At 39.3% G+C, this 27,982-nt stretch overlaps 1 pseudogene across 1 annotated transcript; it reads left to right on the top strand.

The window, feature by feature from the left end:
* Positions 1–3,506: 3,506 nt before the first annotated feature.
* LOC144338421 (copper transport protein ATOX1 pseudogene) lies at positions 3,507–3,938 on the top strand (annotated as a pseudogene). Its single transcript, XR_013412504.1, has one exon. The product of XR_013412504.1 is annotated as a copper transport protein ATOX1 pseudogene (transcript).
* Positions 3,939–27,982: the final 24,044 nt, after the last annotated feature.

The raw sequence follows: 27,982 nt of genomic DNA, 5'->3' as shown, positions 1-27,982 counted from the left end.
TCGGTAGTTGTAAATGGGCATGGAGGCAATTTCTGTGGTGGTAGAAATATTCTAAACTTAGATGTGGTGGTAGCTCTACACTGTACAAATTTACTAAAATTATTGAATTTTATATTAATTGTACCTCAATACAGTAAATTATACCTCAATACAGATGTTTAAAAATAGTACTGTATGATTCCATTTATATAAGATTCCAGGAAATGCAAACTAACCCATAGTGGCAATGGTCTTCTGGAGATGGGGACAGAAAAGGGGAGGTGAGGATTATTAAAGAGCATGAGGCAACTTTTGGGGTACAGGATATGTTTTTTGTCTTAATTATGTGATGGTTTCATACGCACATACATTTGCAAGAACCTAAAATTTTACACTTTGACGATGCCTCATTAAAACTATTAAAAGCACTCTTCTCAACTATGGGCTGCCTCATTTATACATTCTCTATAGAATCGTTTCTGCCTCATAGAGGCCACTCACATTTCACATTGGCCATCATGTCTAGTGAGCAGTCGTTGACTAAGGGTGCTTTCTCTCTTTTTTTAAAATTTAATTTATTATTATTATTATTATTATTATTATTTTTGAGACAGAGTCTCACTCTCTTGCCCAGGCTGGAGTGGAGTGGTGCAATCTTGGCTCACTAAAACCTCCACCTCCTGGGTTCAAGCGATTCTCCTGCCTTAGCCTCCCAAGTAGCTGGGACTGCAGGCACATGCCACTGCTCCTGGCTAACTTCTGTATTTTTAGTAGAGACGGGGTTTCACCACGTTGGCCAAGTCGGTCTTGAACTCCTGACCTCAAGTGATCTGCCCACTTTGGGCCTCCCAAAGTGCTGGGATTACAGGCATGAGCCACCGTGCCCAGCAGAGTGCTTTCTCTTTTGAGGTCTGTATTTGTGAAATCAACTAATCTTACATGTGTAGATTTGTTTCTGTACATTTTGTCCCGTAACCTACACATCTATTTTGAGATAAATACTACACTTTGTTACCATCAATTTATAAAATAATTGAAATTTGATAATGTAATGCTTTCAAATTTGTTCCTTTTCAAAGCAATCTTGGTTGTTCCCATTGCATGTAAATCCCATTGCATATGCATTTTATTATTTTATTATTTTTGAGACAGAGTCTTGCTCTGTTGCCCAGAGCTGGAGTGCAGTGGTGTGATCTCAGCTCACTGCAACCTCTGCCTCCCGGGCGCAAGCAATTCTCCTGCCTCAGTCTCTCAAATAGCTGGGACTACAGGCATGCGCCACGCGTCCAGCCTACATATACAATTTTTTTTTTTTTGAAGCAGAGTTTTGCTCTTGTTGCCCGGGCTAGAGTGCAATGGTGCGATCTCGGCTCAACACAACCTCCATCTCCTGGGTTCAAGTGATTCTCCTGCCTCAGCCTCCCGAGTAGCTGGGATTAAGGCATGCACCACTACGCCCTGTTAATTTTGTATTTTTAGTAGAAACAGGGTTTTTCATGTTGGTCTGGTTGGTCTCGAACTCCCGACCTCAGGTGATCCGCCCTCCTTGGCCTCCCAAAGTGTTGGGATTACAGGCGTGAACCACTGCACCTGGCCTGCATATACATTTTAGATACTGCTTGTCACTATCTGCGATACTCTGAGCCAGGTCCTGACTAGCAAAAGGCTGGTGAGACAAGGTCCTGTGTTGAGAGGTCAGTCTATTGCCTACAGACCTAGGTTGTCAGCAGGTTACCCTGCCTAGCCATCTGGTTATGGAGAACCTGCTGAGGAGTTCCAAGATCACTAATAACATAATCAAGAGGCACATACAGAATACTGTTTCAGAATTTCTCTTCATGAAATGAGGAGGATGAGCAAATGTAGTTCACATGTCACAGATGTGATAGGGAAGGAAGCAGCCATGTACAACCCATGGAGTGTATGGGAAATTGGGCAGGAGACCTTCACCTGCCTCGGTGCTTATATTATAGACATGGGTCTCATCAACATCTCATGTTCAAACAAGGACACGTATAATTGGTATGAGCTGGAAGGCTAGGAACTACGGGCAAATCAGTGGTGAGAGGGTTAGAGAGGAAGAGAAGTCTTCTACCTCTCAGCATTCTAGATCTCATGTGCTCCAAAGTGCAGGAGATGAGAGCTGTCAGGTCCATGACTCAGAGTGACTGATGGCAGGCTAGTATCCACGAAAATGCAGTAGGGAGGAGGATGGCCAGGGTTTTGTTAAAATAATTTTTTAATAGTAAGTTAATTGAGTAATATAAAATTATTTTAATAATAAAATATTTCTTCTTTAAATTATGTGTAGGCACACAATTTAATCAAAAGAATTTAAGCATTATTTAATTAGAGGAATTTAAGTGAAAGTGAGCACACTGGCTGGGCACGGTGGCTCACGCCTGTAATTCCAGCACTTTGGGAGGCCAAGGTGGGCAGATCACGAGGTCAGGAGATCGAGACCATCCTGGCTAATATGGTGAAATCCTGTCTCTACTAAAAATACAAAAAAATTAGCCGGGCATGGTGGTGGGCGCCTGTAGTCACAGCTACTCGGGAGGCTGAGGTAGGAGAATGGCATGAACCCAGGAGACGGAGCTTGCAGCGAGCCGAGATTGCGCCACTGCACTCCAGCCTGGGCGACAGAGGGAGACTCCATCTCAAAAAAAAAAAAAAAAAAAGAAAAAAGAAAAAAAAAAAAAAGAAAGTGAGCACATTTTACATGACTGGAAAAATATTTAACCAAATAAACTTTGTGTTTTCTCTCATAATGCAATAGTCATAACACCCAAACAGTGTTTAACGATCTGTTTTTTGGCAGGTATTTTAAAGTGGAATTTTCATGAAAGGAACAAGCAATTAAGGTGGTTCTCAGCTTTCCATAATTGATAAACTTCTATTTAATTTACTACTACTACTATTACAACAAATATTATCACTATTATTATCTCAGGATATTAAAAGATTAATTTTTGGCAAGTTTTAATTTTTTATTATTTCAAAAAGGGATAATCGGCTGTCTTATTTTTCGACTTTATTGCATAAAATACTCAATATTTTCTCTTAGTCTGGCTTGCTTTTTTTCTGACAGCATCCTTTGAAGAGCAGAAGTATTTTCTTTAAACAAAAGTTAAAAGAAAAATATGTCATGCTTTTTTTGGCCTATCTTTGCTTACGCCAAGGTTGCAAAAATTTTCTACTCTGTTTTTCTCTAGAAGTTACACATCCTAAATTTTTACTTTTGGCCTGTGATCTGTTTCAAGTTAATTTTTTTGTGGTCGGTCTGAGGACAGAATCAAAGCTAATTATTATTTCCCAGATAATATAAATTGTTGTGGCATCATTTTTTGAAAGAACCAATCCCTCCACTGTGTCACTCTAGCTACTCTGTTGAAAATCAACTGAGCTTACATGTGTAAATTTGTTTCTGGATATTTTGTTTTATAACCTATACCTCTAAATTCAGGCTAATACTGTACCTTGTTACCATAGCTTTGTACAATAATTGAAATTTGATAGGAGCCCAGAGAGGCGCTGCTGCCACCGCCACCACGCTGCCGCTGCCTCAGTCATGCCGAAGCACGTGTTCTCCGTGGACGTGACCTGTGGAAGCTGTGCTGAAACTGTCTCCCGGGTCCTTGATAAGCTTGGAGGAGTTAAGTATGACACTGACCTGCCCAACAAGGAGATCTGCATTGGATCTGAGCCCAGCGTGGACACTCTGCTTGCAGCCCTGAAGAAACAGGAAAGACTGTTTCCTACCTTGGCCTCGAGTAGTAGGGACCTGGTCCCCACAGCCCACAGGATGGACCAAAGGGGGCAGGATGCTGATCCTCCCCTGGCTTCCAGACAGACCTGGGACTTGGCAGTCATGCTGGGCAATGGTGTTCCTGTGGAGACCCTCACTTGTCCTATTCCTTCCTAGCTTCCTCGCAATAAAATCAAGCTGCTTTTGTTGGGGGGGGGGGGAAAAAAGAAATTTGATAATACAATTCTTTCAAATTTGTTATTTTTCAGAGCAATCTTGTTATTTCCATTCTATGTAAATCCCACCGCATATATATTTTAAATACTGCTTGTCGATGTCTATAAAAATGCCTGGTAAGATTTTGATTGGAATATATTTGACTCTGGAGATGATTTTAAGGAAAAGTAAAGTCTTCAAATCCTTGAACACTTTACACCCTTTCATTACATCATTTTATATTTCTCTCTGGCAATTGTTTAGCATCTTCAGTCTTACGAATCTTGCACACATTTTGTTTAATTTGTTCTTAACTATTTATTTTTATGCTACTGTAACAGATATTGATTTTTAATTTCAATTTGTAAGTGTTCCTGTCATGTAGAAATACACATACATTTTGTACATTGTTCTTGTCTCATAACCTGACTAGATTCACTTATCAGTTACTATAGATTGTCTTTAAATTTCTTAAGAATTTTTACACATACGATAATGTCATCTGTGAATAAAACCAGTTTTCCTTCTTCCATTTCAATCACTGACTTTTGTTCCTTTGAATTGCTCTGTAGACTGACTATAGAACCTTTGTTACAATGATGAATAGAATGAATAAAGGCAGAAAAAAATATTTATCTTGTTACTGATCTTAAGAGGAAATCATTCAGCCTTTATGACTAGTATGATGTTAACTGTAAGGTGTTGTACATTTTTAAATAGGTTAACAATGTACTTTGTTATTGCTACATTTCTGAGAAATATTAAGAATGGATGTTGAATTTTGTCAGATGTTTTTCCTGCATCTGGTTATATAATCAAATAGATGTTAGCCTTATTTGGTTAATGAGGTGAAGCACCTTGTTTGTTTGATTTTCCTAAAGGTAAACTAACTTTGCTTTGGGACCTAAATCCCAATGTTACTATTGCTGGATTTAGTTTGCTAATATTTTCTTTTGGGATTTGCACATATGCTCTTGAGTAACATTGATGTTAGAGGGTATTTTTATGTATTTTTTCTGATTTTTTAGTATCAAGATAATTTTTTACTGATAAAATATTTGAGAAAAGTTTATTTCTCTTCTTCTTTGTCATCTTCTTCTTCTTTTTTTTTTTTTTTTGATGACGTCTCATTCTGTTTCCAGGCTGGAGTGCAGTTGCATGATCTTGGCTCACTGCAACCTCCACCTCCCAGGTTCAAGCAATTCTCCTGCCTTAGCCTCCTGAGTAGTTGGGACTACAGGCCAGTGCCACCATGCCCAGCTAATTTTTGTATTTTAGTAGAGACAGGGTTTCACCGTGTTGGCCAGGATGGTCTTGATCTCTTGACCTCGTGATCTGCCCGTCTCGGCCTCCCAAAGTGCTGGGATTACACGTGTGAGCCACAGCGCCCAGCCTATTTCTCTTCTTTTTTTTTTTTTTTTTTTAAAGTTTGTGAGTGTATTATTTCTTTCATAAGTATTCATTTGAATTCAGTTAAACAAACTCTATTTAAATTGTAAAACCAATTCAATATGCAAAGTCTGTTTATTTAATTATTTCCATGCTATTGAAATTTTGTATTTATTCTTGAGTGTATTTTGGTAAGTTTTTTGTTCGTTTGTTTGGATAGAGTCTTGCTCTGCCACCTATGCTGGAGTGCAGTGGTGTGATCTTGGCTCACTGCAACCTCCACCTCCCAGGTTCAAGCGATTCTCCTGCCTCAGCCTCCTGAGTAGCTAGGACTACAGGTACTCACCACCATGCCCGGCTAATTTAAAAAAATATATTTTTAGTAGAGTCAGGGTTTCATGATGTTAACCAGGCTGTTCTCGAACTCCTGACCTCAATTGATCCACCTGCCTCAGCCTCCCAAGGTGCTGGGATCACAGGCATGAGCCACTGCATCTGGCCCTCTTTTGGTAATTTTTATCTTTCAAGGTAAATTTACCCAATTCATCTAAGCTTTCAAATTAATTAGCATAAACACTTTCTTAATTTTTTATTCTACTTTTATGTAGGTAAGATCTGTAATGATATTCTTTTATTATTCTAGATAATGGTCATCTGCACCTTTTCTAATTTTTCCTTGATTAATATACCTAGCGAGTTGCCCTTTTCAAAATACAACCTTTTGGTTTAACTGAAATTCTCTAGTTTTCTCTCTTTTGATTTATACTCGTATTTTTTTTTTTGTTCTCTTAAGTTTCATGGTAATATATACTTCATTTCCAGCATCTTAATATGACAATCTTAGGGTTGCTGATATGAGATCTTTTTATTTTTTCTAGTTGAAGCATTTAAAGCTATAAATTATACTCAATGCTCTTTTAAGTCCTATTCCACAAAATTTGAAATGTTCTGGTTTTTTATTCAGCACAAAATATATTCTAATTCCTTCTGTGATTTCTTCTTTGTTTTCTGTGGGTTATGCAGAAGTGTGCTGTTTAATTTGTAAATTTCCAAACATTTTCAAATAATTTCAGTTATAGGTTTAATTCTCTGTGATTAGAGAGCATAGTCTGTATTATTTGAATCCTTTTATATATTTGAGATTAACGTCATAAAATATCATCCCTATTGGAGAATGTTCCATTTGCAAAGGAAAATAATTGTTATCCTGCTGTTGATCATGTTGATTAACAGTGTTGTTTATGTCTTCTAAATACCAAGTAATTTTCTGTTCATTTTTATAAGTTACTGAAGGGAGAAGCTGAAATATCTGAGATATCTAATGTATTTAAAGGACATATTTCAGCAAACTCAGGTTAGTAGCTTGAGATTGGCAATGAGATGATGAAAGTATTTACACCATGGAAATTGGCAAATGGTAAAATCCAAGGCTGTCCACTGCCATGCTTGGGAGAGCTGATTGTTAACTAGCATGGCACTGGACAATTCCTACAGAAAAGAAAGAGGAAACCCCACTTCCAATTGCCCCAAGTCACCATGTTCCTCCTTACTTGGTAACTCTCAGTGTACGTGTAAGACCTCTCAGATGGTGATCCGGCCTGGGCGGCAGGCGAGAGAGGAGTGGAATGAGCCGACATTCATTGAGCATTTATTATGTCGTCCCCCAGTGATAGTAACAACAGTAGGGGAAGGCTTGGCTTCTTGTTTCTCCAACACATTAGCCTCTTTCAGTTCTCATTACGGTAGTGTGGTATTGCAAACTATTTTATGTAATCCTTCTTTTTTGTTTTGTTTTGTTTTGTTTTGAGACAGAGTCTCGCTCTGTCGCCCAGGCTGGAGTGCAATGGTGCAATCTTGGCTCACCGCAACCTCTGACTCCCGGGTTCAAGTGACTCCTTTGCCTCAGCCTCCCGAGCAGCTGGGACCACAGGCACATGCCACTATGCCCGCTTAATTTTTGTATTTTTAGTAGAGATGGGGTTTCACCATATTGGCCAGGCTGGTCTCAAACTCCCGACCTTGAGATCTGCCTGCCTTAGCCTCCCAAAGTGCTGGGATTACAGGCGTGAGCCACGGCGCCCGGCCTTTATGTAGTATCTCTAAGTCACCTAGTAATCCTTGGTTTTTGATTGCCTCATATGGGTGCATTATGCAGCAAGAATTATCTAACTCTGGTCTACTTGTGCTTGTTCCCGTCTGCCATGTATTTTGGAACAAAGACAGATGGGAACATTGTGTGACACTGGTTGGGCAATACATACCAACTTGTCACTGCAGCATCTCATGTCTCATCTACTAGTTTGAGTGTCAAGAATTAGCCTTAGTTGCACCACAAAATTGCTTTATGATAAGGAACTCTTTCTCATTCAGTTATTTTCTAAGAAATTAGGAGGGCTTTTTTTTTTTTTTTTTTTTTTTTTTTTTTTTTTTTTTGCTCAGAGAAGGGAAACATCCCTTTATAACTATTGAATATAAAACAAAGTTAAACACATGTTTACATTCAGTAAAGCTGGTTGTGAACACCTAAGCTCAACTTTGAGTTGAGAAACTCAGATTTGACCATTTTGCTATGTTTCACCCAAGGAAGAGTAATTAAGGTAAAATTACAGCAGAATTACTAATTAATTGTGTAAATACACTAAAAGGTGAAGAGTGTTAGGATGTTTAGGTTGAGTGATAGGGTAAGTTTTGTTTAATGACTAAAACAAAAACATGAGGGAGATATGAGCAAAGAAGCTTTGAATTTATTTTTAGTTTGCATTTTTACATTAAACATTTTTTTTTTCATTTTCTTCATTGACCACAAGAATAGTGTCCATACATCAGTAAATAATTCAAGGGTTACTTATTAAGTGCCTAATATAAATCAGGCCATGAGGAGCAGGGAACAAAGACAATTTTTGCCCTTAAGGATTCTAAGTTAATGGAAGGGCGTGAGGGTGGTGGAAGGTGGCTAGGAAGTATATCATCTTAGAGTCACAAGTGCAGTGGGGCATAAAAGAGAGACATTTTATATGGTCTTGGGGTGGGATAGGGCATGAGAGAAATTTATTCTTTTTTTTTTGAAACAGAGTCTTATTTTGTGGAGTGCAGTGCCGTGATCTTGGCTCACTGCAACCTCCACCTCCTGGGTTCAAGTGATTCTCCTGCCTCAGTCTTCCGAGTAGCTGGGATTACAGGTGCCCACCATCACACCTGGCTATTTTTTTGTATTTTTAAGTAGAGACAGGGTTTCACCATGCTGGCCAGGCTGGTCTTGAACTCCTGACCTCAGGTGATCCACTAGCCTTGGCCTCCCAAAGTGCTGGGGTTACAGGCTTGAGCCACCGCTCCCAGCAAGAAGAATTTATTCTAAGCTTAAACTTCAGAGAAATATGCAAAAAGTAGCAATAAGATAACAGTTTAATAGTTAATCTTTAGTTTTGGCGGAATCAGCTCTAGAATAGGAGATAAAATGGACTCCACTTCCCTTTTACCTATCTATAAAATAAAAAGAACAAGTGAACAAAATTCAACATCTTGTTTCTTTATAAAAGATTATTTTCTGTTATGAAACACATGAAAAAAATAAAAGACACATCAGAAGAGAATATTTTGTCAGTCAAAAGATAATAGGGACCATGATCATAACAAGCAAGAACAGGTGAAAAAAAGTATTAAGAAAAATTAACATTCAAAATTTAGAAATAAAGCAAAAGATGAGATCCTGCATTTTCAAAGTCAAACGAGGTCATTGTTAAGAGGTCTCATCCAAGGATTATTTATTTAAGACAATGCACCTATGTTTAATTTTGTTCTTTATTGTTTGATGGGAACGTTGATAATATAATTTTGTCTGTTAAGTTTTAGATTTGTTTGATCAGAACTCTAAATGCCAAAGGTGACTGTTTTGTCATCTTTAACATTAAGCAGATTTGTATCTATTAACAAATTAATTTTCACATTTCATTGAGTGACTATTTAAATTTCTGTTCCTTGAATTCTAAACTGAATGAGGTGTACAAAGGAATCTTTGTATGTCTTTATTTTATGTTTATATGAAAATCCTGGTTTTAGCTTTTTGAAATTATTCTTTGCCAAAAGTCACTACTTTGTGAAGTTCAACAAGAAATACTAAGTTCAACAAGACTATTTGGTAATAGAAAACTCACATCCCCTCTGTTCATCTGAAAGCCTAATTTGCTATTGGCTCATAAACTGAACCAAAATTTTAAAGTTCTCAGTGAACTCTACCTCAAAGATAAGGCCCTAGAGATAAAATGGTCCATCATCTCATCAAGATCAAGCCTTAATGTCGAGTCAAAAGCTATTATTTTGTTCTAAAACTTATTTTATACATACACAAAAATAAATTTGAGAGTATAATCACCATATCATAGAGCAAGAAGTTATACAATTCTAAGATACTTTCATTTCCCACTTTATACAATTGTCATTTAAATATTTGAAAATATATTTGGTTAATATCTAAAATATATAAAGAACACCATATAAGTCAATAGCAAAAAAAGCAAATAACCTGATTTGAAAAATGGTCAAAGGTTCTGAACAGCCATCCCTCCAAAGAAAACATACAAATGGCCAGCAGGTCTATAGAAATGTGCTCAACATCACTAATCGTCGGGGAAATGCAAATCAAAACCACAATAGGATATCACCTCATACCTGTTAGGATAGCTGTTAAAAAATAATAATAAATGTTGGTGAGAATGTAGAGAAAATAAAACACTTGTATACTCTTTGTGGGAATTTAAATTGGTCCAGCTATTATGAAAACCACTGTGTATATTCCTCAAAACATTAAATATGTAACTACCATATAATCCAGCAACCCCACTTCTAGGTATACATACAAGGGAATTGCAATTAGGATCTTGAAGAGATATCTGCATTCCCATGTTCATTGTAGCACTATTCACAATAGCCAAGAAAAAGAAACAACCAAAATATCCATTGATGGATGAGTGAATTAAAAAAACATGGTGCACACCTACAATGCAATATTATCTATCTATAGAAAAGAATAAAATCCTGCCATCGGTGACAACATGAATGGATCTGGAGGGCATTCTGCCCAGTGAACAACAAATACTGTATGATCTCACTTACATGTGAAATTTAAAATAACCAAACCCTGAAGCAGAGAGTAGAATGGTGGTTACTAGAAGTTGGGGTGAGGGGTAGTTGGAGAGGGAGTGGTTAATGCCTACAAGGTTTTATTTATACAAGGTAAGTTCTGGTGAGCTACCATACACCACAAAACCTACAGCTAATGATATTATATCGCATACTTAAAATTTGCTAAAAGGGTAGGTGTTATGTTGTGTTCTTACCACCAAAAATAATAATAATAAAGAAGACAGGAGGAAAATTTGGGAGGTGATGGATATGTTTGTGGCTTGGTAGTGGTGATAGTTTTATGGGTATATACTTATCACCAAAGTGATATATCACTTTGTATACTTTGTATATATCAAGTTATATACTTAAAAATGAACAGCTTTTTATATGTTAAAACATATTTGAAAATGAGCATACATTAAATAACAAAACAATAATTATATCCCACATTAAGCAATGTTGGTTTTCAATAATGTTTGAATAATGTTGCTTATCTGTGACATTAATGCCTACTCTAACCCTTTGCCATCATCATGGATAATTCAGAATTGACTATCTCACTTAAATGTTGTCTTTCATTGGATACTTAAAGTATAGTAAGAATAATAATACCACTGCCACCACCACCACCACCACCATCCATTCACTGAACCATTATTGTGTGACATATATGGAGAATGTCAGATAGATATACATTATCTTATGTATATATTACATATATTATCTTATATATTATGTACATATATTACATATGGATACATTATCTTGTTTCATCTCCAGAACACCCCTTTGAAATGGATATAGCCATCCCATTTTAGAGTGAAAGTACGCAGATGCTTAGAAAGTTTACATTACTTAGCCAAGTCAAACTTGAATTCGCATCTGAGATTTCATGCCACCCTATCCCATGCCTTATCTACTATTCCTCCCCACTTGAGCTCTCCCTTACAGTGTTCCTATTGAAATGCAAAAACATGAGCAATCTCCCAGAATTTCAAGGCCACAATTATCTCAGTATTCTTTTGCATAAATCTCATCTGGCCACCAAAAACTTAGACAGTGTAAATTGCATCATGATGATGGGCGAGTACCTTTGCCTTCACAGGTCCCCAGATCTGTTTCCCCGTGGAAGTAATGAAGCCCATCAGTATCATCACTCTTCAAAGAATTAGAAAAGGGGAAGGAGCACAAAATCATTTCCAAGTTACCTGCTGCCAGCGAAATAAGATTTGAATGGGTTTTCTAATGTTTCAAACTACTTCCTTTCAGACAGCTAAGAAATTCATAAAACCAGCCATGAGAGTTATATTGCCTGCAAGTGTAAACAGTTTTGATAGAGGAGTAACTGCCTACTCAGAGAGTCTTTTGAGAAGGGACTGATAAGACTTTATACATCTCAGAGAGAGGGAAGAGGGCCTTTTTGATCATTCTCATGCAAATCCCCAATAGCTGACAGAAAGCTGCTTTATATTGTCCCATATTTTCTTTCTAAAATGCATATGGAACATGTAGCTTAGAAGTAATGCTTTCCTTTTGAAGATTTTTTTTTCTTGAATTTGCAACAATTATGGGTGTTAGACTTTTCCTCTTTAAATAGATATTTTCTTTATAGCTTTCCCCCTGGAAAATTTCTTTAGCGTTAGGACAACAAACCAATGCAATTGACTTCTGAATTTGTTTATCAGAATGGGTCAAAGTCACTTCTTCCTTCACTCCATCTTGTATGTAATCAGAAAACAGAAGCCCATAGCATCAGCACTATCTGCCTCATTTCCCCGTCCTTGGATTTCAATAGAGACACACTTAATGGTCTCCTGAGTCAGCTGAAGGAGGTAGAAAGTTGTTGTTCAGAATCTTCTTTTTAAAAAATATTTTAACATATATATAATATATATAAAATATACATTTTAACATATATATAATATATATAAAATATACATTTTAACATATATATGTATATCTTTCTTTGACACTTTTAGGCCCCAGGTGGTTTTTGGTTACGTGGATGAATTATATAGTGGCGAATTCTGAGATTTTAGCTCACCCATCATCCGAGCAGTGCTCGTTCTATCTACTATGTAGTTTTTTTATCCCACACCCCTCTCCCACCTTCTTCCTTCTGAGTCTCCAAAGTCCATTAGACTACTCTGTATGCCTTTGCATCCTCACAACTTAGCTCCCACTTATAAGTGAGAACATATGGTATTTGGTTTTCCATTCCTGAGTTTCTTCACTTAGAATAATGGCCTCCAGCTCCACCCAAGTTGCTGCAAAAGACATTATTTCATTCCTTTTTAGGGCTGAGTAGTATTCTATGATGTATATATGCCATATTTTCTTTATCCACTCATTGGCCAATGGGCACTTAGGTTGGTTCCATATCTTTGCAACTGTGAATTGTGCTGCAATAGACATATGTGTGCATATGTCTTTTTAATATATGACTTCTTTTCCTTTGGGTAGATACCCAGTAGTGGGATTTCTGGATTGAATGGTAAACCTACTTTTAGTTATTTAAGGAATCTCCATACTGTTTTCCATAGAGGTTGGACTAATTTACATTCCTACCATAGACATTTCTCAAGAAGATATACAAATGGCCAAAAAACATAAAAAATGTTCAATATCACTAATCATCAGGGAAATGCAAATTAAAACCACGATGAGATTCCATCTTACTCCTACAAGAACAGGCATTGTTAAAGACAGTCCTCTTTGGCCGGGTGTGGTGGTTCACGCCTGTAATCCCAGCACTTTGGGAGGCCAAGACGGGTGGATCACAAGGTCAGGAGTTCGAGACCAGCCTGGACAACATGGTGAAACCCCCTCTGCTTAAAATACAAAAATTAGCTGGGCACGGTGGTGGGCGCCTGTAATCCCAGCTACTCAGGAGGCTGAGCCAGGAGAATTGCTTGAAACTAGAAGGCAGAGGTTGCAGTGAGCCGAGATTGCTGGCCCCTGCACTTCAGCCTGGGCGTAAGAGTGAAACTTTGTCTCAAAAAAAAAAAAAAAAGATTCTTTTTTTGTTTAATTATCTGTGACCTATTTCTCCAAGCACCATCCCTTCTGTGTAGCCTGTGATTCTCTGACCACTCTGATGGGTCATTGTTTGTCGGGTGAGGTGGGATCTCTGATTGGTAGTATCACTCCAGCCTCTCCCCAGTTTTCTGAAATAATGGTATGATTCTGTACCCTACAAGTGCTGTTCCCCAATCAGATAGGGAGCAGGCACGCCTTTGCTCAAGCCCTTCCTCCAGGATGGGGTACTCCTCTTCTTCCAAACAAATATTATAAGTACAGCTTCAATGCTGCCTCCTCTACTGACATAACTCATTCTCTCCAGCAGGCATCTCAGAATTTTTCCAAACTTTGACAGATGTAATGACCAAGCCTACAGAGGAGACTTGGACTTTACTCTTCTCTTTTTGGGTAACTTAACTTTCATTGGTTTTATTTCTTTATTATTAGAACACACATTTATTGGGGTCCTGTGGGAGATGATTGAAGATTAAGAACCCATAGTCCATGCCCTTAACAAGCTGCCAGTTTTCTGGGGAATGCAGACAGGTCAACGTTTGCAGCTCAAAAGGATAAGTCTACTTAAATTCAAGTTTTTCTGAATGGAAACTCATCTCCTTTCCCCAAACTTATTTCTTTATTTTTTGAGACGGAGTCTAGCTCTGTTGCCAGGCTGGAGTGCAGTGGCGCGATCTTGGCTCACTGCAAGCTCCGCCTCCCGGGTTCAAGTGATTCTCCTGCCTCAGCCTCCCGAGTAGCTAGGATTACAGGCACGCGCCACTATGCCCAGCTAATTTTTGTATTTTTAGTAGAGATGGAGTTTCACCATGTTGGTCAGGATGGTCTCGATCGCCTGACCTCATGATCCACCTGCCTCGGCCTCCCAAAGTGCCAGGATTACAGGTGGGAGCCACCGCACCCAGCCATTTCTTCTCTTAATGTTACTAGAACTCAGTGCCACAGTGACTCATGTCCCTCACCTTGGGGTCACCCTTGCCTCTGCCTTCTCCCACATACTCAGGTCCAATTATTAATGACCAACTCAGGAATTTCAGAACTTGGATGAGTTCTTAGAGTAAACCACACTGTCTCTGCTGCCTGAATATTCTCCCTTAGTTTGGCAAAACTGGAAGAAAAGCGTCTATGAAGACTAATGTGAAACACATGGAAAGGTTGCTTGGAACCCACATGAGCTATAGATTTTATTATTATTATTACTATTTTAAAATGCAGAAAACCCAACTTGAACTGCCTTAAACAATGAAAAGACCTTATTGGCTAGTTGAAAAGAAGCTGAGGGCAATCTTCAGGTGAGGGTTGATCCAGGGCTCCAATGATGTGGTGAAGATTCAGTTTCTTTCTTCATTCTTTCCTCTTCTTCCTTGGTGTATACTCCATTTTCTAGCAGTTTCTCCCTCCAGGTCTCAAGAGGGCTCCAGCAGCTTCCGTGGCTACATATATCTTGCTTTAAGTCCAGAAGAAATGGGAGAGAATCTACTTCTCAGAAGTCTCAGTGGAAATCTCATCAACTCTTGTTGGATACGTGTCCGTGCCAGAACCAATCACTTTGGCCAGGAAATGATTCATTTAGAGCGGGCTAAGGCAATGAATGTTCACCCTGGGTTTGAAGGTGAGGCCAAGATCACTCAAGTCGTAATAAGGATTAATTTTCCAAAGGAAGTTCAGGTTGTTGCAGCTGGTGGGAATCTGAATACCCAGGAAGCAAGAAATATATTTCTCTCACAGGCCCTGATCAAAGAATGCCAGGAATGGCATGATACAGGTTTAGACTGAAGGATGGTGGCAGGAAGCCAGTGGAATCTTTGGGTGCAAGTATGGCAAACTTGAAAAATTGCTAAGAGAGTAGATTTTAAGTGTTCGTATTGCCAAAAAAAAAAAAAAAAAAAGTTAAGTATGTGAAGGTATACATATATTAATTAGCTTGATTTAGCCATTTCACAATATCTATTCATGTATCAAAACTGCATGTTGGACACCATCTATATATAATTTTATCTGTTAATTAAAAAGATGAATAAAAAAGATTATTCTCTCCTGAGATTTGGATGGAATAACGATGAAGGGAAAGAGATTTTAGAAGCAGGTGGGATGCTAACGAGAATATGGCAGTCCTTCGAATAAAAGCTTGGGAAGACTTAAGCCATTTCTCTGGCAAATGGAAAATTACTATTTAAGTAAATCCCATCAAATAAACAGATTACTATCTGTTATTAGTGCGATGAAAACCTTTCGAGAATTTGTCAAGGAATATCTAAATATTTGAAATAAACAACTTGCTCATTGCTAATTTGCATTTTGCTTATGGACTTTAGGATAAATGAAGCCATGATTCATACAGTCTCTACAACGGAATCGAAAAGGAAAACCTTCCCCAAGAGGAAGATGATGTCAGAAACATTATACTCAACCACCTTATCACTGAGTTGTCCTAGGGAATAGTAACTTCGTTGTCTAGATGTTATAATTTCTCCTCGATTTACTTTTATTAATGAGGGAAGTATAGACACGCTTATGCAAATGAAGATTTAAAATTGGAGGGACTCGAGAACACCAGGGTATTAGAGCTAACAGAGACCTGCCAGAGTGATTTATCTTATAGATGAGAAAACAGGTGGGGGAAGGAAAAGTGACTTAGCCTGCAGTCACCCAGAAAATCAGTGGCTCAGCTAGTGCTCTTCTAACAACTTCTCCTAGCCTTGTGCCTCCATGAGGACTAAGACCTTTGCTTTTATTCCAATTTCAGAGGAAATTTTAGGGGAACTCCCTGAAAAGCGTGAACTGAAAAAGATGCCTGGGAGCCAGCAAGGTTCCTGTGCAGTGCTCTGGGTGGGAAACCTTCGCTCACACAAAGATGACTGTCTTTATCAAAGGTGGCCACTAGATGGCAGAAAAAACCCATGTACCTGATACGGAGGCACCTGTTCTGAAGATTTTGAAACTGAGTATTTCTGAGACCAGCTCACCTGCCTGATGAATATAGAAAATTAGGGATCATTGTGATATCAGTCCACCGCCATGCAAATCCCCCAAATCTGTACCTCTCTCAAGAGTCCTGTGGTTAAGCTGATCCTTCTCTTCATTAAAACCCATAAAGGAAATAATCTACTTTGAAAACTATTTTATAAAAAGCTTGAATGACTATTAGGTAGCGTTTTATGGTTTCTACTAGTACTAGGATTTTCTGCATAACAGTAGAAATTATTTGACAACTCAAAGCGTGAATGAATATCTAGTGGCCAGAGTGGTGTATGAAATAATTTCGGACAAGGGAGAATTCATCTGCCTCTGAAATCAAGTCAATGGGGAAAGCCAAGTACTTCTAGTAATAATAAGAGCTGATATTTACTCAGCACTTTACATGTGCCAGGCACTGTGCTAGGCACGTTATATGAATAAATTTATTTAACCATCACAGTAATTATATGATGCAATGCATAGTAAATCTGTTTTGCAGAAAAGTACACAGATCTCCACAGAGTTCATGTAACTTGTTCAAGGTCATATGGTTAGAAAAATGTATGTGCTTATTTTCTTTTTATTTATTTATACTACATGGAATTAAAAATATGGTGCTTTATGTTAGTATAATAAGGGTTTTATGAATTCAGATGAAAAGTAATTGCTCTCTTGACCCTGTGACACATGTGCTAAAAATCTTCTCATTATTAGACCATTAGAAAGAGTAGATATGGTAAAAAAAAAAATATTTTTAGCTGTGTTACAGTAACTGTGGCCATAAATTAATGCTTAAGGGAACATGTGACAATAGCTGGGACGATGTTAGCAGAATATTCTAAACCAGCACTGTCCTGCTAGCTCCAGGTTACATGACCCTCTGTAGTGCCATGGGGTGGCTAAACACATGACCCAGTTTCTGCGAGGAATGAACTCAAGGCTATCCTCCACCCCCTCCACAGGCAAAACATCCCCCAAATTCTTCCTACCTGATGTCTTTTTCTGCTGGCATAACTTGATGTTCAAGAGCTTCCTGCAGCAGCTCAGCATCCCTGGGAGGAGTGAGCTTTGTCAGTGCTGGGATGTGTGTGTCAGGGTCCTGTGCCCAGAGAACAGCCTCCCCACTCACTGGCCCATTTCCTAAAACCCACTATGGTGGTCAGGATTCTCGGCTGAAAGTAGGAGAAACCAATCCCAGGCATCTCATTGAAAAAGTGGCTATGAAATCGGTTAAAGTTACTTCATGGCAGGCAGGATGGAAAATGGCTGAACTCCAGGAAGAATGGAAGCAGAAACTGGAAAGAAAGAGTCTGAAAACTCTTTCTCTCTGCTTGCCCCCCAACCCCTACCTATACTTCCCTCCATGCATCATTACTCTTGTTTCTTTGCCCACAACTTTTCCTGCTTCTTAGTACAATTTCTGGCCATCCACAGCTCTAAAAATTCCCATTAGGTATTCTGCCACACAAGAAAATCTGACTTGGCCCCCATTCCAGATTACTCAGGAAATTGTGTTCCTAGGCTTAGTTCTGGGGCAATGTTATGCAAAGACCTTAATTTTTCTTTATCTCAGGCCATGCATGATTTAGAAGTTTTTTTGTTTTGTTTTTCTGTTGTAATGGGGCTGTTCTTGCTCTCTTTAGATAAGGCTGTATCAGCTCTTTATAACCTGTTAATTTCAAGGGACTTTATACGTTGGCTGTAACTCACATTCTCAGAATTGGGAAAATCTGTGTCTTTTGAGATAGAACTGTTCTTTTTCTTTTAATTTGTTTTGCTTTATTTTTTTTTTCTTCCCCAAATATTGGCATGCTATTTTTTCAGGTGTCGCATAGCTCTTTGACAACAGAGATTGTTTCAGTTTTTTAAATGAACATTATCTCCAGCTTCTCAGCTGTGAGAAGTTTTTTATTTTTGCAATTTTTTAGGGGGACTGAGAGCCTCCTACCCGATGTGCCCTCAGTCTGAATCACCGATGCTCTCCGGGGTACTAGGGATTTTTGATTCTGTACTGCAGGGGGCGCTAGCACTCCTCCTTTCTCTAAGCCTGTGAACAGGTAAATCTGCCGGTGAAATTGACAAGTGGTGGCCATATATACTTGGACCTCAGCTACGTGTTTTTACTGCCCTTCCTTCCTTGTATGCCCACCCAAGCATGATGGGAGGTTGACCTGTGACACTTGTCTGGTGTCCTGTGAATTGATAAATGGAACCCAGAAGCAAGTCTCAGAGACCAGACAACTAGGGTCAAACCTAGACCCCTAGAGAAGTCTCCAAGTTCTCTCTGCTGTCTCAATCATCATCCTGTTCTTATTTCCTGCCCAGCCTCTATGAACAGAAGATTAGAAAGAAGGATCAGGGTGTGATGTGGCTCTTCCCACTGTGAAAAGCCTATACTTCAACCTTTTAGAGATTTTCCAGGACCATCTTTTATGATGGATGAGTGTTTCAGAAGGACAGATAGGCAATCTCTCTTGCTGGCTGGATGTGTCTGCTTATATAGGAAACTTGAAGAGTGGGAAAGAGAATTTGACACAGGCAGGAGGAAGGAAGGAAGACAGAGTGCTGCAGCAACCTGGTAATTTTGGAGGGGCAAGGTCGTGAGTGTCTCATGGATCAAAAAGAGTCTACTGAAGAATTAGGTGGTTTTGAGTATCTTTGCTGGTTTTGTCTTATAAATATCATTAATGATTATAAACTCCCTTTCCCATACCATAAACAAAAATCAATTCCAGATGGGCTGTAAATGGATTTTCCAGATGTGTTTCTCACTGTGAGAGAGAAAACAATCATGATTCTAGACACTATTTAGGAGACTATCTTCATAACTTTGTGACTGGCAATAATTTCTTCACTGGGACACACCCACATACAATATGTGTCAATGCTATACAGTGCAAGGTGTTTTACATAGTTTAATTTTCTACTTACACAATCCTGTGAGGTAAGAACAACTCCTTACTTCTGAGTCTTGGAAAATTAAAATTCCATATTTGACATTTTTAGGGAAACTGAGAAGCCTGATGGGAGCCCTCATCTGAGCTCCTGTCTCAACCGACAGTTGGCTGCAACAATATCTATAGTTAAAATCAAGACTCTTTTCCAACGGAAGTATTAGATATACTCAAACTAAGAGGAAAAATATAATATTCATTAAGCTCATATTATGTCAGGGATTGAGCTAGCTTATTTACATATACTACTTGGTTCAATCTTTACAACAATCCATGAGGCAAATATAATCATGCCCATTTTAATAACCGATGGAGCTGATAGACAGTTTAAACATCCTACTGAAGGTCACAAAGCTAGCTACCAGAGGAGCCAAGATTGAGATCCAGGTAGTCATCTTCATTTATTCCCCATGAAACCAAAATGGTGGAAATTATTTGGCTTACACCTTTTTCAGAGCACATGTTATCTGCCTTTGGTCTCCACTATAAGACAACCTCAGTTTTCTTTCCATAGAACTTCAGAACTTCCATGTTCTTCCCTTCCAACAGCCATCCAAAAGGTTATTTTGTGATTAAACTGAGAGATGATTGGGGCTAGACTTATTTAACTTTTGGAGTTTTCTGCTGAGTGATTTTAAATGGTATATCTAGCTACACGACTATGGGTATTCCGTGCTTGATATTCCAGAGTAGTGATCGGTGCTTCTTTTAGAAATGGATTTGAATTTTCAGTTTTATCATAGAATTGGGACAAATAAGAAATAGTACCATGGGGCATAAGTATAATATACATTTTGCTGTTTCAGGAAATATTTTTCTTTATTGTCCCCCTCCCCCCAAAAAAGTTAAGAGGCAGAGAAAATGCAACTTATGAAGATCATTTATTCTATTATTTGATTCAAGCCTTTATTTATTTTTTACCTTTCTTTATTCCCCTCCAAGATTATATAACACACACTTTTCTCTAAAATTTGTCATTCTGCCTCTCCTTCCCTCCTTCCCTCCATTTCTCCCCTCTGCCTCTCTCTCTGTCTCTCTTTAAGCACCAAAGACTCAAGCCAAGAAGTACCTGGTAAACTGCACTCAAGCAGCAGCCCCTTCTTTGTCTTTCCCTGTTCCACTCCTTAGAGATGATTAGGAATCTGTGTGAAACCTATAAGTCAATCTGTAGCTATATTGGAGGACCAAAAATTGTACGCAATCCCTAAAAGTCTGAAATCAGAAAGGATCATTTTGAAGTGGTGATAGCAAAACAAAATGCTTTCAGGAGTATTAACGGAAGCTCAACTACAAAATATGGGTATCATCCATACTCTATCCCTAAAAATTAGGGAAGCTGGAGCCATCTGATGGGGGGAATTTTAGGGACTACCTACATAGGAGCAATCAGAGTAGTTGGTCCTTGTGCATCCCTCCCCTCCTCCCCTCCATTGTGTCTGTGTTTAACTCAGAACAATACTGGAGGTAGAGACAATTCAATGGTCTAAGTGGCCAATAATACCTTGGAGAATCAGAAATAGCCATGCTGTGAGGAAAAGTCACCTTGAAACAGCCTCTACCTAATAGCCTGCTCCATTGTCACTGGAAACTGTGCAGGGCACACATCCATAAGTTACTTCTACGCTTTGCTTCCTTCAGGTGTCTACAGAAGCTGGGGCAGGAAGAGGAAAGTCGAAGGGGCTATCCTTGAAAGATGAGTCCACTATCAAGAATCACTAAAATACATTAGTACTAATTCTAAAAAGAGAATCTACAAACTGAATAAGAAAGGAGTTTATAATGAGGCAAGTGTTGGTAGAACAATCAGAATAAGACTTTTAGTATAATTAGTATCCTAAGAGGGTTAAGGGAGAGTATCACTATAAAATAGAAAGAGAGGATACAAAACACGAGCAGAAATAGACTGCTCTGAAATAGATGCAACGAAAGAGCCAGCAAACCGTCGCATTACGGTCCAGAAAATAGACACTCTGAAAGGAAACAATTTTTATCCAGATAATTTTGGTTTTGTTGAATTTCACTGGACTTTTAGGAAATGTGTGGACTTACCACAAGATTTACAAGACCTGCTCTGTGTATCCCTGTCCAATATTGCTGTCATTGATTATCTTATATCTTTGATAAAGAAGACACAGGATCCTATCCCGTTGAGAGGCTATCTTGAGAGCTTTGTGGTTTCCTAACTCTGTCTTTTATTTTATTATTATTATTATTTTTTTGAGGCAGAGTCTCACTCTGTTGCCCACGCTGGAGTGCAGTGGTGCCATCTTGGCTCACGACAACCTTAGCTTCCTGGGTTCAAGCGGTTCTCTTGCCTCAGCCTCCCAAGCAGCTGGGACTACAGGCACGTGCCACCATGCCTGGCTATTTTTTTTGTATTTTTAGCAGAGACGGGGTTTCACCGTGTTAGTCAGGATGATCTCAATCTCCTCACCTTGTGATCCACCCACCTCAGCCTCCCAAAGCGAAGGGATTACAGGTGTGAGCCACCGTGCCTGGCCCCTAACCCTGTCTTTTAATGAAACACAAAAGACACTTTGTGCAATGGTGTGATTGTTAATATTAAGTGTTAACTTGACCGGATTCAAGGATGTAAAGTATTGTTTCTGGGTATACCTGGGTGTTGCCAGAAGAGATTAACATTTGAGTCAGTGGACTGGGAGAGGAAGACCCATCCTCAGGAAGACCCACCCTCAGTGTAGGTGGGCACCATCCAACTGGCTGCCAGTGGGGCTAGAAAAAGTGGGCAAAAGAAGGTGGAAGAAGCTGACTTGCTGAGTCTTCCAGCCTTCCTCTTTCTCCAGTGCTGGATGCTTCCTGCCCTGGAACATCAGACTCCAAGTTCTTCAGCTTTTAGATCCTTGGACTTACTCCAGTGGTTTGCAAGGGATTTTCAGGCCTTCAGCCACAGACTGAAGGCTGCTCTGTTGGCTTTCCTACTTTCGAGGTTTTGGGACTTGGACTGAGCCACTATGGGCTTCCGAGCTCCTCAGCTTGCAGATGGCCTGTCGTGGGACTTCACCTTGTGATCGTGAGTCAATTCTCCTTAATCAACTCCCTTTCATGTATACATATATCCTATTAGTTCTGTCCCTCTAGAGAACCCTAATACAAATGGTAACTGAGACTTTGGAAAATTCCAAAGGAATACAAGATGATTTTTTTCTCTCTCTTCATTGTAAAAGTTATACGTAGTCTGGGCGCAGTGGCTCACGCTTGCAATCCCAGCACTTTGGGAGGCTGAGGCAGGCAGATCACAAGGTCAGGAGATAAAGGCCGTCCTGGCTAACACGATGAAACCTCGTCTGTACTAAAAATACAAAAAATTAGCTGGGTGTGGCAGCGTGTACCTGTAGTCCCGGCTACTCAGGAGACTGAGGCAGGGGAACCACTTGAACCCAGGAGGCAGAGTTTGCAGTAAGCCAAGATCGTGCCACTGCACTCCAGCCTGGGCAAACAGAATGAGACTCCATCTCAAAAAAAAAAAAAAAAAAAAAAAAAAAAAAAAAAAAAGTTTATATGTAAAGGAGTAACAATATTTTTTTAAATGTTTTGTTTTAGTTTAGTTGGCTACAATTTAAAACATTTTTATTTCTTTCCATATATTTCTACCACAATAACCTTAAAATCCTCAATAGATGGCTGAATAATATAATGGACATGCTTAAGTAGTGACTTGAATCCAGCTCCTAGAAGGGAGGGGAAATGATACTTACAGGGTAACCCAGACTGGGAGTTTTTCATTCCCAGAGGAAGCTTACGTCAAGATGTGACAAGCAAGAAGTTTGGCCTTACTGTCTGCTTTTGAATTGTCTGTCCTTTCAGGAGTACAACCTTTCCCCAGTTTCTCTGGATCACACGGCCTCTTCTCTTCCCCCAAAGACTTCTTTTTTTTTTTTTTTAAATAGAGTTTCACTCTTGTTGCCCAGGCTAGAGTGCAATGGCATGATCTCAGCTCACTGCAACCTCTGCCTCCTAGGTTCAAGCAATTCTCCTGTCTCAGCCTCCTGAGTAGCCGGGATTACAGATGCCTGCCACCATACCTGGCTAAGTTTTGTATTTTTAGTAGACATGGGGTTTCATCGTATTGGTCTGGCTGGTCTTGAACTCCTGACCTCAGGTGACCCGCCCGCCTCGGCCTCCCAAAGCGCTGGGATTACAGGCATGAGCCACTGCACCAGGCCCCACGAAAGACTTCATATTTTTCTTTCTCTATTTTTTTCCTCACCCATGGACTCAGGTCACTCCCCAAAGACTTCTTTCTTTGGTCTTTCTTTGCAAATTTTCATACATGTCCCTCAAAGCAGTATTTTAACTTCTGAGCCCTTCATCCTGTGAAGTAAGATTTATGGGAGGTCACTGCTTTGGACTGAAATCCATCTCAACAGACAAGACTGAACCAGAATGGAGTCTCTCATGCTAGGAGCCACAAAGTCAAACAGAACCTAGAAAGTGCCCGTTTTCCAAAAACCAGGAGATTTAGAGCAACCAAAGGGGCTCAGTCAACCTCAATCAGCATGAAAAGAAAGTCTCTGCTTGAACCCATTAAGGAAATTAACTTTGAAAATATCAATCCTTTTTTTTTTGTTGTTTCTTGTTCCTTCTTTCTTCAGCCATTTCTGTCTATAAACCTCACTGTCCTCTGCTCAGTTCATTGGAGTGCCTTTTTATTTTGAAGATTCAATGCCACCTGATTTATGAATTGGGAATAAAAGCCAATTCTATCTTTGAAAATGAATTTGTTGAAATTTTATTCTTTGACAGTCCCCACCAAGTCACAGTCATCAAGACCAGAACACATGGAGCTTTTGTTGAAGATCACTATAGCCCATGATGGCAAAGGCCTATGGAAGGGCCAGGTGGAGCAGGGGCAGCCACAGTACTCTAGGTCACCTGGCCTAGTAGGCATTCCCAGAGTGGGGTATACTTTTTACATTCTAACCACAGAAAGCGTCAGGCTTCTTTTACTATTAGACTTTTGCAGCAAGCACCTGCACATCTACCAAGGGGGAATAAGAATTCTCCAGGGAACACTGTAATCTAAGGTAATGTTGGTATCAATGAGCAAGGTATCATGTGCATTTTTTCATGTTCTATTTCACGTCTGCTGGAATAATATACAAGCTATACTACCCTTTAATGTCTGTTCTTTTCCTCACCCCACATAGGGCTCTTATTGGCCATTCTAGTGAGGTCTGCATTAAATTGTTTTGTTTCTTCACCCACCTTTGATGAGGAATAGATGGAACACTTTGCTCCATTACACAGGAACAGAGGGACAAAGGAACATTATAATAGTTTTCTATTGCTGTATGACAAATAACCACAACTTAGCAGCTAGGAAAACAAAACAAAGTAAAACATTTATTGTCTCATATTGTTAGCTCAAAACTCTTGTGGGTTTACCTGACTTCTTTGCTCAAGCTATTGGCCAGCTGAGTTCACCTCGGGTTCAAGGTCCTTTTCAAGCTCTGTCGTTATAGGAATGGCAGAATTTATTTCCTTCTCAGATTTCCACGTGGCCCCTCCATCTTCAAGCCAGCAATCATGCATGTAGTTCTTCTTGAACTTCGAATCCCTCTTTTTTTTTTTTTTTTTTTTTGGCCTCCAATCTCTGCTTTGAAGGGCTCATGTGATGATGCTGGACCCACCTAGGATGCTCCAGGATGATCTGCCTATCTAAAGATACTATTCAGGTCAACTGATTGGTAACCTAATTACATCTGCAAAGTCTTTTGCCAAACAACGTTTCTTATGTTTGTTTTGACATTTTCTCATCATATTCACAGCTTTTGAAGATTCGAGAAGGACATCTTTGGGGGGGCCATTTGAAAAACTCCCCTTAATGCAGGCATGTAAACCCCAAATGGGGGGAATATTAGAGACCGGCCTTGCAGAGAGGCAGAACCCCTAAGCTTCAGGATTTCAGCCCTCGGTGCTGTGCCACCAACCTTAGTTACCCAGCACACCTGCTTCTTCCCTGCCCATCAGCTGCTCTCCCAGCTTGCCTTGATTTCTGCTGCCCAACTTTATTTGCACATCACATAGCCTACTGATGTGGACCTTATCTATAATTAAAACTTTGAACCCAAAGTCCTACCGCTTCCTGGAAAACTCTTTGTATCTTAGTTCAGATGTCTGAGTGAGAAGTAGACTGGTTCAGCTCATCTTTTCGAGTCAGGTCTTCTAGGATGTGAGGAGCTTGTCCACCTTTGCATGCAGTGCTCACCCAATCAGCTGAGGTCAGGAACATCAAGGTAGTGAAACATGGTGAACCAAGGGTTATGTCATGGTGGGTTAGAGGATACTCTCTACAGCCAGAATGCCTGAATCCAAATTCTGACTCCCCTTGATATGTTGTTGTTTTTAACTAAGTCTCAGATGATAATCCATCCATGACTCTATTGAGAAATAACCATATATTATAATAGGATGAGCCCCCATGTATGACATTATTTGAAAATAACCATATAACTTAGTATTTCGTATTTTAAGTTATTTCATGTGTGTGACTGAAAGTCATGAGACTTTGAGAAGTGGTACATCCTGGATGGAGAGCCAGAGGATAACTAACCACATTGTGTAGTTGCTCAAGTGTTTATTTAAAAGGAGGGGGATCTGGTCCTGAGAAGTTTAGAAACTTAGCATTGCAGGTTTGGGGGCTGCAGTGAGGTCCTCTTGGCTTCAGCTTGGTTTAAGCCTCAGGGAGAAACCTGGCAGGACAAGCCTAGAGGCAAATATGTTCAGATGCTCTTCATGAGGAAGAACAGCCAACAAGTCATAGAATGCCTGCTGGGGACACTGTCTCTGGATCCAGAAACTCCAAGCAGCAGGACCTGGGAAAGTATGCCAGGTTTATTTTATCTGTCTTATCTGTTCAGATTGAGGATAACGGCTTCTTAACATCAGCTTCAGTCTGATGCTTGGAAACTGGAGACAAGTTTTAAAAACTGGAACCTGACTTCCTATTTTGGTTTAGTATACCTATCCTTCATGAGAGGTCTGTTTATTTCATTGTTTCACATTTTACTTAAGCACATTTTACAAAATGTTCTTACTAGCACATAAGAAACAAGGTAGGCTTGATAAAAGTTTTAACTTTTTACTAAAATTAATTTTATTAAACAGCAACAGTAATAACAGCAATGTAACAAGAAGATCTGATGGAATTAACTAAAGTTGAAATTAGATGTTGTTGGACTTTGAAACCTCAATTGGCTATATCTTAGTGGGGTGTCTTTAGTCAGATAACTTAATTATGTTGGTTTAGTCTCCTCATCTGTAATATAGGTATAATAATACTTAACTCTTAGAGTTTTTATGTCAAACAAATGAAATAATAAATGAAAAACCTAGTTCAGTGCCTGAATCTTAGTATGCAAACAAAAAACATTTTTGTATAGATGAGTATTCAGTATCTCACACATATCAGGGAGTTAGATTTACAGCTGAGTCCTTTCCTCTTGAATGGCACCTACTTTTCGAGCAATATAGAACCTACAAACATAGAGCTCATGAAAAAGACAACAAATTCTTGAAAATTTATTTTGCAAATGCAATGTGTTCAGTGATGGCGAATTCACTGCCCACAGTTACAAAACTTACATGAAATCTTATATAGCCCGTCTCTTCTTCCCATCATAAAATTCTAAAAAATTTATATTGGGTAACAATTAGAGTCGGTGAAAGACTATGACCAAGTTTTAAAAACCCCCCAAATAAGAGGAAATTTGGGTACCTGTGAGAGGAAAGAAAGCCCTTCTTTACCTCAATTAACCAGGAAATTCAGGCAAAACCACTGGTATTCCACCAGAATGGCAAGAGTCATTGAAGTTGTCTGTACATGTCACAAGGAAATAGATGCTTCTTCGAGGATGAAATTTAAGAGGTAACTTCAAGATGATTCAGAGATGTGTAGCTTCAGGCACAACATCAGAATTTGATTTCATAAGGGACAACCTGAGTGTGAAGAACTCACTATAGTAGGGTTTCAAAAGTGAAAGTTTGGGGAAATCCAAGCCATCCCGCTCCACTTAATTCCCATTTCCCAGAGCTCATTCCCCTGCCATGGAAGGGAGGTCTGCAAGGCACTGGTGGAACTCAGTTCTACTCTTAGCAGAACTAGCTCAGGATCTGGTCGATCGCAGTTTTTGCAAAGACAAAGCTGATGGCTATATTGCAACCAATGTATCCTTTATTCTGTCTTATTCCTGATGGTACTCATATTTGCAGCCAGGGATAAAGGTCCTTAAATACTTTTTGCAGCATTTCACTGTTTTGCAAGATCAGAATAATAGCATAGAAGGCTGTGAGTGCAGACAACAGAGCATGACTCTGGGTAGCTTAAGTGCAAAAGGAAGCTATTTCAAGACTACTGGGTAGTTCATTAGATCAAAGGAAGGAACTGAAAAGTAATTAGGGACAGTATAAAGGGCCCCTCCAAGAATCCAGTAGCAAGAGTAATTGGTCCAGTCTCCTTTGGACGCTGATATAAAAATGGCTTCGCTTCACCTCCATTCTCATTATGTGTTAATTTTCTTGAGATCTACATTCCGTGAAAGGGAGTTGGATTGTCTTGAAA

The sequence above is a fragment of the Macaca mulatta genome, chromosome 20 (assembly GCF_049350105.2).
Source record: "Macaca mulatta isolate MMU2019108-1 chromosome 20, T2T-MMU8v2.0, whole genome shotgun sequence".
Taxonomy (NCBI): domain Eukaryota; kingdom Metazoa; phylum Chordata; class Mammalia; order Primates; family Cercopithecidae; genus Macaca; species Macaca mulatta.
The sequence above is the reverse complement of the archived record's forward strand: the minus strand, read 5'-3'. Positions and strand labels throughout refer to the sequence as shown.